This window comes from Triplophysa rosa, linkage group LG16 (genome assembly GCF_024868665.1).
Source record: "Triplophysa rosa linkage group LG16, Trosa_1v2, whole genome shotgun sequence".
Taxonomy (NCBI): domain Eukaryota; kingdom Metazoa; phylum Chordata; class Actinopteri; order Cypriniformes; family Nemacheilidae; genus Triplophysa; species Triplophysa rosa.
In genome coordinates, this window is record NC_079905.1 from 17,933,597 (window position 1) to 17,946,593 (window position 12,997).

A 12,997-nucleotide genomic window follows, 5' to 3' on the forward strand; every position below is an offset into this window, starting at 1 on the left:
CCCGCCCCATTGTGAGGACTGCCCCCCTTTGCGTTGAACTTTTGGCCTTTGACAGTATCTGTCCACGTCGTGAGGGATTGCCCACGTCTGGAGTTGAACTCTTGAACTTTTGCCCGTACGGTTACCGAGCATTTTTCTCTCTTCTCCGGAGATCATGTTTGGACATGTTTTTATGATGTTGACACGTATCTTATGCGTGAATAAATAAAGGCATGAATAAGTGATTAAAGAAAGAATTGGTTATATAAGTGATTAAAGAAATAATGAATACGCAAATAAACAAAGCAAGTAATGTATAAGTAAATAAACAAATAAACAAAGCAAGGAATGAATAAGTAATTAAATGAAGCACTCTCTCTCTCTCTCTCTCTCTCTCTCTCTCTCTCTCTCTCTCTCTCTATATATATATATACTGTATTTAGGCTGTGATAAAACTGTGGTAAAACTTACGTTGGTTGAAAGATCACATTCCTGCCGTTATACTGAAAGGACTGTTTCAGACATTCCAGCGTTGCAAACACACCGACTCGTAAATCGTCGTGACGTTTAAGCGGTACGTAATTCAGAGTTTTCATCCGGCAGGGCGACAGCGTCGGACGTTTTAATCGGGTATGATTTGTTTTACATCCCTAGCGTGAAAATTTGGCCGGATTACGACCGGTTATTTGTGTAGCTTCACGAGCGAGCGTATTATCTCGACACAGGGATGCGTTGTATAGGATCGCCAGCTGAGGCTTTCGCCCTCGGGCAATGAGTGACCAATTGACCTGTGTGTACCCGAAGCATTCTATGGGACAAACTATAATCTCGCTATATCTCTAACTAATCAGAAAACAGCTTTTGCTACTAACATTCTAAACATATCCGCTTTATTCATCAGTATCTGTTTTGTTTAAAACTTAAACCATTCTCACACGTGTCTGATTGTACAGGGGCCTCCATGAAAATGGCTTGACCCAATAAATGTTTGTATGCGTGCACGAGTGTTCACCAAGAGCGGTTACCTTCCAGCGTTCATGTTTCTGAAAAAAAAAAAAAAAAAAAAAAATCTGAGTATCCATTCTTCAAACTGTGTCTACAACACTGTATAATTAAAGCACATGTTTTCCTAACTGCATGGAGCGGTGTCTTTAAATGGTGTCCATGATGTTGCCCCTATCCTGACTGTTTTCCTTCTGTCTGAGAAGATGCCAGTGCGTCCACCAACCAAGGGTGGAAAAAAAAAAAATCATCTTTATTGCTAGTGTTCATAGCATCACAGCAGGCAGTTGGGTGATTCCTTAAAACACAAAGCAGATTTTGATTGAACAGCAAGAAACCTTAAATTGAATGTACGACATGTTAATTTCATGAATGTGTTTTATATCATGCCTCCAGGTTGTATCATAAAAATAAGTCTGCATAAGGTTTTCAAAATAATTTTTTTAGATTAAAAATGAAAGTGATTCTATCAAAGGTATGCCTTTTAACATAACTGTTTATATGATTCTAAACTGATATTCTTTAAAACATTTAGAATAGTCAAATCTCGCACATCCTGTTATTACGAGTTGTCTTTGCACATCTGTTTTAGTGGTTAGTGTTAAACTGTGGCAACCCCTTAACACCTAGACACGATTCTAAGATTTACTGACATATAGAGCAGACTCTGAGTTCTTTTCAGCATCAAACCTCTTTATTATTTTGTGTTGGACATCTGATTGTGTAGCAAGGAAACTCAAGAAGTAGACATTCCATCCTACAGTAAGTGTTTCGGTTTACTTTTAGTTTAAACAAGGTTTTAATTGTTGTTGTTAAACAGTTTGCTTTAGATCCAAACTTTACATGCACAAAGTATACGTTGAATCACCTTTTCTTCATTTTATCCTCACCATTTTCTTATGTTTTGTTTTTGAGTGTCTATTGAATATACTAGGCTATATTTTCTTACACAAAGCAACTGAGCAATAGAGGTCTTCTCTGCAAGGATATGAAGTAGCTTGATTTTTTGTACAAAGTATATGTAAATAGCTTTATATATTTTTTCATACACGGCTTTATATATTTTTTTGTCATACACAGATTGGACAGGTTGCGTGCTGGATTGTGTACTACAGGTAAGTGGTAAAATGTAGTTAAATTTAGGAAACTTTCGACATGTGTAAATATATCCTTAAAATAAACTTAAAAAGTGGCTAAAGCATGCAAGAAAAATGGTCAACTTGTGCAGACAATGCATCATCTGAAGCGCTGTGAATTGACTTCTAATGAGCAAAACATGCTGTATAGTGCTCTCAAGATAGAGATGCTCTGGTTTCAAATGTTCCTGATTTAAAGGACTGGGTGCAGGGGCGTAGCCAGAACTTTTTTTTTTTTAGAGGTGGCCAGGTAAGTCCCAGTGATTTTATTAGGGTGACCAAAACAGACATAAATTCTTAAACTTCTACTGTACTTTACACCAATTCTTCATTACACATAGTTTGCTGGTCAAAACATACAAAAAGAACGTAAAGTAAAAATTTATTCGCAATGCTTTCATGTGCCAACATTATTTTAAAATAATTTGCTAGCTATCATTTGCAGTAAGTTAGCATTTTGTATAGAAAATAAACATTGCAGTACCCCAACTTAAACTTTTGCGAAAATGTAATTAATGAATGGAATCCAGTTAAACAAGACTGATTTTACTGACCTGATCCTTTTGCTCGCGATGAACTTCCATGGTACACAGACAGTGCACTGTCACGAAGCGGTTAGCAGCTGTTCAGCTATAGCGCTCAGACTGTTTGCGTCAGTGCGTCAGCGTATGACATCATATTAACGCAAGAGTAATGTTCTCGCGTTACTTTCAGTGCATTCGCTAAATGATCTGCGCAACACTCCGTAAACTCCGACACACATCTTAAAACTGCTTCGCACAACAGAGGTGGCCAGATAGGTGGCCATCCATCATTCAGGGGTAGTCGTGGCCACCCATGGCCACCATGTATCTATGCCCCTGATTTGATGGTCTTTTTAAAAAAAATTTTACTTAGTTTATTTATCATATTCAGCCAAATGCTTGTGTTTTCATCTTTTCTTGACTGCTCTATAAGAACTTTCAAACACACATTGCATTTTAATTTGCCTTCACCTTGTCTTTCAGTGATGTAGACGTGCATCGGCATATGAAGGTAAGCCCACATGCATTACCCATTCCAAATCTCACATGTCAGCAAATGACAGACATAAAGATACACTTCTTAAATTGCATGTCCGCTATAAACCAGTGCTTCGGAAGTCATAATTTAGTTCACACTTCTCTAATAACCTGATGTGTGAATATAATTACTATGATACCCTATTTGTCTTAATGAACAGATTTACCTTACGAGCAAATGATTAAATCCTAATACCAAACTACGACATACAACGTGGATGCAACATCTATCTCGTGCTAACAACAATTTTGCTCAAGACTTTTTGACTTACATATCCAAAAAACATATTTACACATCTTAAATTGTTTTTCTATGGTAAACATTTTTATCGTTTTAACATATGCGTTTTAGTCGATAGGAAGTTGTCAGGCTTTACACTTATGTTTTATATAAGGTTTTGAAACGTTGTTCTAATATTTATGACTTTCTGCATATTCACGGCTTTGAGTCATCTACACGTTGGATTCATACATGTCTCACTAAAGCTAACCAGCCAGATGTTGTTCCGTCCTCAATACCAGGAGCGTCTCAAAAGCGAAGTGGCTGAATTCGTGAGACCACGTGATTTGCTAGTCCGACGTTGTTTTTCTGAATTTTTCGTGTTTTAGGGGTTATACCATGGGAAAGAAAAAAAAAAATGGTTAGGTTTGTGCAGTTTTTGTAATGCTTATTGCTATGTCATTCTTTGTTCCCTTATGTTTTACTCCACAAAAAAAAAAAAAAAAACATTATTTTACCACAAAATAACCTAACAAAATAAGGTCTTGTTTGAGAATAAACCTCTCGTTGTGCATTTCGGGTCTCCTTCCAAGGATGCAATGTGAAATACGTACGGAAGTCTGCAGAAGGACATTTATTTTGACATAGAACTGCGCGGCTTGGATTAAAGATCGGGCAACACACTCAGTTTCATATTAATCTTGAGTGCCTATACAGTAGTATTGCATACGTCGTATCTTCGAAGAGTATTTAGTTTGATCAAATTTACAAAAGACAGATACAGCTGTACGATTATTTCCGGAAAAACACGAGCCGCTATAGGTGGGACTAGTCGGGAGAGTGGGATGGAACTACAGCACGAGCACACAACACATCATCACAGGGGCTGAAACGATTCCTCGAGTAATTCGAATACAAAAAATCATCGAGGCAAATTTTGTTGCCTCGAAGCTTTGTTTAATCCATTTAACTACAGTACATACGGAGCGCTGCGTTTCCCCACGGACCGTTATTACTGACGCACAGCCCGCTAAACTCTGTTCATGTTACCGGCTCTCAAGTCTCACGCATTCACCGTGAGACACACGCATTTTAGTCTGTTCACATGCTCACACGTGTGACTCATGCTGATAAATAAGTGATAGCTTATTGAAATGGTGAACTGCTATTTCACGTAGTTTTAGTCTAGTTTGCGAGTGAAACTTGTTTTCCGGCTGCATTGAGTCAATAAAACTAGATGCGCACTAGTGGATGCCGAATCCTGTTATTTACATATGTCATCTGTCTGTTCTGCATGTCTGGGTGAATGAACTGCACAGTTTACCGTGCTACACACGTGATGCTCATGAATTTGTCAGCGCCTGCGTTGAATGAGGACATGAACTTCATCTCCAGAGTTGCTCTGAGAGTTTATTTCACAAACATGTTATTGTTTGAGTGAAGAAACAGACATACTAAAAAATGTTCATGGGCATTCTTTGGATGACCATAAATAGTTCATTTTAGATAAATTACAATACTATACATTACATAAACAGACGTCCTTTTGTATCTTTGAAGAAATTTAAATCGTCTAGGTTGTACATGTAATGAGAGTAAAGTTACTTGGATGAACGTGTGGAATTTGAGGTTGTGCCCCAAACCCCTAGGCATTAAAATTGATTACCATAAAGTGTCCATTTTAGATCAATTAAAATATTACACATTTATAAACAAATGTATTTTTATTTCCTTGAAGAAATGTAAATTGTCCTGGTTGTACATGAAATAAGAGTAAAGGTGCTTAAAAATTGAATTGGTTTCCTGATCCCGCCTACCTCGCATGCGTGTGAGTGAAGCAAGGCGTCCTAGGAAAACCAACCGCCAACGCGAGTCCATTTCAATTTTGTGAGTATTTAAGATGTGTCCAGAAAAAAAATGCGGTTTGATTGCTAATTTGTTTTCGTTAAAGTGACTAAGTTTAATCTGTTGGCATAGTACAGTTTTAAACGGAAAACTTTAGCGCATGTGCTTAGTTCAGATTGCTACAGGTCACAGTATTACGAATTTTAAATGTTAGAAATTCTCCTAGTGTCGGTATTATAAGAGTGTTTAAAATCGCGACAAAGAATTTAAGTTTTTAGCTATTTAACATGCTCGTATTTATTAACAATATGGTCAAGTAAATATACGCATTCATAGCTAACCGAATGTCTTTTTATTTATTTGAAGAAATGTAAATTGTCCTGGTTGTACATGAAGTGAGTGTAAATGTGCTTGAACTAATGATTAAAAATTGAATTGGTTTCCTGATCCCGCCTACAGCGCATAAGTGAGAGTGAAGCGAGGCGTCCCGTGCAGGAAAAATAACCGCCAACGCGAGTCCATTTCAATTTTGTGAGTATTTAAGATGTGTCCAGCAAAAAAATGCGGTTTGATTGCTAATTTGTTTTCGTTAAAGTGACTATGTTTAATCTGTTGGCATAGTACAGTTTTAAGCGGAAAACTTTAGCGCATGTGCTTAGTTCAGATTGCTACAGGTCACAGTATCACGAATTTTAAATGTTAGAAATTCTCCTAGTGTCGGTATTATAAGAGTGTTTAAAATCGCGACAAAGAATTTAAGTTTTTAGCTATTTAACATGCTCGTATTTATTAACAATATGGTCAAGTAAATATACGCATTCATAGCTAACCGAATGTCTTTTTATTTATTTTAAGAAATGTAAATTGTCCTGGTTGTACATGAAGTGAGAGTAAATGTGCTTGAACTAATGATTAAAAATTGAATTGGTTTCCTGATCCCGCCTACAGCGCATGCGTGAGAGTGAAGCAAGGCGTCCCGTGCAGGAAAACCAACCGCCAACGCGAGTCCATTTTAATTTAGTGAGTATTCAAGATGTGTCTGGCAAACAATGGCGGTTTGATTGCTAATTTGTTTTCGTTAAAGTGACTATGTTTAATCTGTTGGCATAGTATAGTTTTAAAGGGAAAACTGAATTTGAAAGTGCACGTTCCCTTATCCTTCTCTGATGACATCACTTACAGCTATACTGTAAGAATATACATGAACTTTTCTCAATAACAAATGTTAACTCCCTTTCAACTGTCAGTCTGCTGCAAGTTCCATTTCAGAATGAAATGGTTTTTTTTTTCATACACCCAATTCATTTTCAATGGAAAAAGCCATGCCCACAATTTTTCTCATTACCACTTTAAAGTTTTCAGGGACCTGAATTTATATAACGTTTTTGAAACATGTTTTTCTCCTTGTTTTCTAGGTGTAAATGTGGACTTGCAAAAAATGTGATTTATCAGTAGGCAGTAGGTACCAGTTATTAAAACACTTCAAGTTAATCCATGGTCGTTATGGTCACAGATATATTAACTGCATTTCTTATTACCAACATATACACTGTTGCTGTTATATTTGCTGTTGGCCTGTACTGTATTAACTGATAAGATTTTACTATTGTGTTATTTATTTAGCAAGTAGTTTATACTGTTGCTGCAGACAGCTGCAAAGTTTCATAATTCTGTGAATCTAATGCTTTTCTGAGATGGAAAGATTGTTGAAGTTTAAAATTTCTCTATTTGCAATGATTGTGTTGTGAGAGGTGGAATGGTGCTGTAGTGTGTTGTAACTCTCGAAGTTAAATTTATGAAATTAAAATGATTTTTTTATTGTATTGCTATTGTTTTTGTTGTTTATATATTACATATTCATACAGATTATAAAATAAGCACAATCTTGCAGTAGTGTAATACAAAAGCAAAAAATACTTATAATGCGTAAGTTGGTATATTTTGTGTATATATTTTATGGTATATTATATGTTGGTATATTTTGTGGTAAAAACAGTGACCGTTGGGGTCGTTTTGTTGTTTACGGACCATATAATATACCATAAAATATATACACAAAATATACCAACTTACGCATTATAAGTATTTTTTGCTTTTGTATTACACTACTGCAAGATTGTGCTTATTTTATAATCTGTATGAATATGTAATATATAAACAACAAAAACAATAGCAATACAATAAAAAAATCATTTTAATTTCATAAATTTAACTTCGAGAGTTACAACACACTACAGCACCATTCCACCTCTCACAACACAATCATTGCAAATAGAGAAATTTTAAACTTCAACAATCTTTCCATCTCAGAAAAGCATTAGATTCACAGAATTATGAAACTTTGCAGCTGTCTGCAGCAACAGTATAAACTACTTGCTAAATAAATAACACAATAGTAAAATCTTATCAGTTAATACAGTACAGGCCAACAGCAAATATAACAGCAACAGTGTATATGTTGGTAATAAGAAATGCAGTTAATATATCTGTGACCATAACGACCATGGATTAACTTGAAGTGTTTTAATAACTGGTACCTACTGCCTACTGATAAATCACATTTTTTGCAAGTCCACATTTACACCTAGAAAACAAGGAGAAAAACATGTTTCAAAAACGTTATATAAATTCAGGTCCCTGAAAACTTTAAAGTGGTAATGAGAAAAATTGTGGGCATGGCTTTTTCCATTGAAAATGAATTGGGTGTATGAAAAAAAAAACCATTTCATTCTGAAATGGAACTTGCAGCAGACTGACAGTTGAAAGGGAGTTAACATTTGTTATTGAGAAAAGTTCATGTATATTCTTACAGTATAGCTGTAAGTGATGTCATCAGAGAAGGATAAGGGAACGTGCACTTTCAAATTCAGTTTTCCCTTTAAAACTATACTATGCCAACAGATTAAACATAGTCACTTTAACGAAAACAAATTAGCAATCAAACCGCCATTGTTTGCCAGACACATCTTGAATACTCACTAAATTAAAATGGACTCGCGTTGGCGGTTGGTTTTCCTGCACGGGACGCCTTGCTTCACTCTCACGCATGCGCTGTAGGCGGGATCAGGAAACCAATTCAATTTTTAATCATTAGTTCAAGCACATTTACTCTCACTTCATGTACAACCAGGACAATTTACATTTCTTAAAATAAATAAAAAGACATTCGGTTAGCTATGAATGCGTATATTTACTTGACCATATTGTTAATAAATACGAGCATGTTAAATAGCTAAAAACTTAAATTCTTTGTCGCGATTTTAAACACTCTTATAATACCGACACTAGGAGAATTTCTAACATTTAAAATTCGTGATACTGTGACCTGTAGCAATCTGAACTAAGCACATGCGCTAAAGTTTTCCGCTTAAAACTGTACTATGCCAACAGATTAAACATAGTCACTTTAACGAAAACAAATTAGCAATCAAACCGCATTTTTTTGCTGGACACATCTTAAATACTCACAAAATTGAAATGGACTCGCGTTGGCGGTTATTTTTCCTGCACGGGACGCCTCGCTTCACTCTCACTTATGCGCTGTAGGCGGGATCAGGAAACCAATTCAATTTTTAATCATTAGTTCAAGCACATTTACACTCACTTCATGTACAACCAGGACAATTTACATTTCTTCAAATAAATAAAAAGACATTCGGTTAGCTATGAATGCGTATATTTACTTGACCATATTGTTAATAAATACGAGCATGTTAAATAGCTAAAAACTTAAATTCTTTGTCGCGATTTTAAACACTCTTATAATACCGACACTAGGAGAATTTCTAACATTTAAAATTCGTAATACTGTGACCTGTAGCAATCTGAACTAAGCACATGCGCTAAAGTTTTCCGTTTAAAACTGTACTATGCCAACAGATTAAACTTAGTCACTTTAACGAAAACAAATTAGCAATCAAACCGCATTTTTTTTCTGGACACATCTTAAATACTCACAAAATTGAAATGGACTCGCGTTGGCGGTTGGTTTTCCTAGGACGCCTTGCTTCACTCACACGCATGCGAGGTAGGCGGGATCAGGAAACCAATTCAATTTTTAAGCACCTTTACTCTTATTTCATGTACAACCAGGACAATTTACATTTCTTCAAGGAAATAAAAATACATTTGTTTATAAATGTGTAATATTTTAATTGATCTAAAATGGACACTTTATGGTAATCAATTTTAATGCCTAGGGGTTTGGGGCACAACCTCAAATTCCACACGTTCATCCAAGTAACTTTACTCTCATTACATGTACAACCTAGACGATTTAAATTTCTTCAAAGATACAAAAGGACGTCTGTTTATGTAATGTATAGTATTGTAATTTATCTAAAATGAACTATTTATGGTCATCCAAAGAATGCCCATGAACATTTTTTAGTATGTCTGTTTCTTCACTCAAACAATAACATGTTTGTGAAATAAACTCTCAGAGCAACTCTGGAGATGAAGTTCATGTCCTCATTCAACGCAGGCGCTGACAAATTCATGAGCATCACGTGTGTAGCACGGTAAACTGTGCAGTTCATTCACCCAGACATGCAGAACAGACAGATGACATATGTAAATAACAGGATTCGGCATCCACTAGTGCGCATCTAGTTTTATTGACTCAATGCAGCCGGAAAACAAGTTTCACTCGCAAACTAGACTAAAACTACGTGAAATAGCAGTTCACCATTTCAATAAGCTATCACTTATTTATCAGCATGAGTCACACGTGTGAGCATGTGAACAGACTAAAATGCGTGTGTCTCACGGTGAATGCGTGAGACTTGAGAGCCGGTAACATGAACAGAGTTTAGCGGGCTGTGCGTCAGTAATAACGGTCCGTGGGGAAACGCAGCGCTCCGTATGTACTGTAGTTAAATGGATTAAACAAAGCTTCGAGGCAACAAAATTTGCCTCGATGATTTTTTGTATTCGAATTACTCGAGGAATCGTTTCAGCCCCTGTGATGATGTGTTGTGTGCTCGTGCTGTAGTTCCATCCCACTCTCCCGACTAGTCCCACCTATAGCGGCTCGTGTTTTTCCGGAAATAATCGTACAGCTGTATCTGTCTTTTGTAAATTTGATCAAACTAAATACTCTTCGAAGATACGACGTATGCAATACTACTGTATAGGCACTCAAGATTAATATGAAACTGAGTGTGTTGCCCGATCTTTAATCCAAGCCGCGCAGTTCTATGTCAAAATAAATGTCCTTCTGCAGACTTCCGTACGTATTTCACATTGCATCCTTGGAAGGAGACCCGAAATGCACAACGAGAGGTTTATTCTCAAACAAGACCTTATTTTGTTAGGTTATTTTGTGGTAAAATAATGTTTTTTTTTTTTTTTTTGTGGAGTAAAACATAAGGGAACAAAGAATGACATAGCAATAAGCATTACAAAAACTGCACAAACCTAACCATTTTTTTTTTTCTTTCCCATGGTATAACCCCTAAAACACGAAAAATTCAGAAAAACAACGTCGGACTAGCAAATCACGTGGTCTCACGAATTCAGCCACTTCGCTTTTGAGACGCTCCTGGTATTGAGGACGGAACAACATCTGGCTGGTTAGCTTTAGTGAGACATGTATGAATCCAACGTGTAGATGACTCAAAGCCGTGAATATGCAGAAAGTCATAAATATTAGAACAACGTTTCAAAACCTTATATAAAACATAAGTGTAAAGCCTGACAACTTCCTATCGACTAAAACGCATATGTTAAAACGATAAAAATGTTTACCATAGAAAAACAATTTAAGATGTGTAAATATGTTTTTTGGATATGTAAGTCAAAAAGTCTTGAGCAAAATTGTTGTTAGCACGAGATAGATGTTGCATCCACGTTGTATGTCGTAGTTTGGTATTAGGATTTAATCATTTGCTCGTAAGGTAAATCTGTTCATTAAGACAAATAGGGTATCATAGTAATTATATTCACACATCAGGTTATTAGAGAAGTGTGAACTAAATTATGACTTCCGAAGCACTGGTTTATAGCGGACATGCAATTTAAGAAGTGTATCTTTATGTCTGTCATTTGCTGACATGTGAGATTTGGAATGGGTAATGCATGTGGGCTTACCTTCATATGCCGATGCACGTCTACATCACTGAAAGACAAGGTGAAGGCAAATTAAAATGCAATGTGTGTTTGAAAGTTCTTATAGAGCAGTCAAGAAAAGATGAAAACACAAGCATTTGGCTGAATATGATAAATAAACTAAGTAAAATTTTTTTTAAAAAGACCATCAAATCAGGGGCATAGATACATGGTGGCCATGGGTGGCCACGACTACCCCTGAATGATGGATGGCCACCTATCTGGCCACCTCTGTTGTGCGAAGCAGTTTTAAGATGTGTGTCGGAGTTTACGGAGTGTTGCGCAGATCATTTAGCGAATGCACTGAAAGTAACGCGAGAACATTACTCTTGCGTTAATATGATGTCATACGCTGACGCACTGACGCAAACAGTCTGAGCGCTATAGCTGAACAGCTGCTAACCGCTTCGTGACAGTGCACTGTCTGTGTACCATGGAAGTTCATCGCGAGCAAAAGGATCAGGTCAGTAAAATCAGTCTTGTTTAACTGGATTCCATTCATTAATTACATTTTCGCAAAAGTTTAAGTTGGGGTACTGCAATGTTTATTTTCTATACAAAATGCTAACTTACTGCAAATGATAGCTAGCAAATTATTTTAAAATAATGTTGGCACATGAAAGCATTGCGAATAAATTTTTACTTTACGTTCTTTTTGTATGTTTTGACCAGCAAACTATGTGTAATGAAGAATTGGTGTAAAGTACAGTAGAAGTTTAAGAATTTATGTCTGTTTTGGTCACCCTAATAAAATCACTGGGACTTACCTGGCCACCTCTAAAAAAAAAAAAGTTCTGGCTACGCCCCTGCACCCAGTCCTTTAAATCAGGAACATTTGAAACCAGAGCATCTCTATCTTGAGAGCACTATACAGCATGTTTTGCTCATTAGAAGTCAATTCACAGCGCTTCAGATGATGCATTGTCTGCACAAGTTGACCATTTTTCTTGCATGCTTTAGCCACTTTTTAAGTTTATTTTAAGGATATATTTACACATGTCGAAAGTTTCCTAAATTTAACTACATTTTACCACTTACCTGTAGTACACAATCCAGCACGCAACCTGTCCAATCTGTGTATGACAAAAAAATATATAAAGCCGTGTATGAAAAAATATATAAAGCTATTTTATGGTCAAAGGGCAACGCAAAGGGGAGGGGCCCTCACAACGTGGGTGGTCCGGAAGTAATTCAACACCCCTCCCCCCCGAAAAGGTCAATGACCCCATCAATCATACCTGTCAATCATTTTGACACTATGTCCCGCATATATACTACTCTCTGGCTATGCGATCTCATTAAATTTCGAATGAAAGAGGGGGGGCGGAGCTAGCTGGTGATGGAGTAGGCTGCGACTTGGTAGTGCTCCGCTGAAATTTGGTTTAAAAGTTTTAATTAGGCACCAAATAATCACAAAAGGCTACGAATTGTTGTTTTAAGTTTAAGTTTTTTCACGTCTGACTCTGAAAATCGTGCATCGATGGCTAACAACTTGCGAAAGTACAAATTTGCGGGAGGTACGGCTTCTACAGGGCCTGCATCCGCGGGCTCGACTTCACCACCCGCTAAAGACGATGGTGAAGAAAGAATGGCAGCAGCGGGTCTGAAAGCCGAAATTCTTGCCTCGTTGAAAGAGGATATTGTGG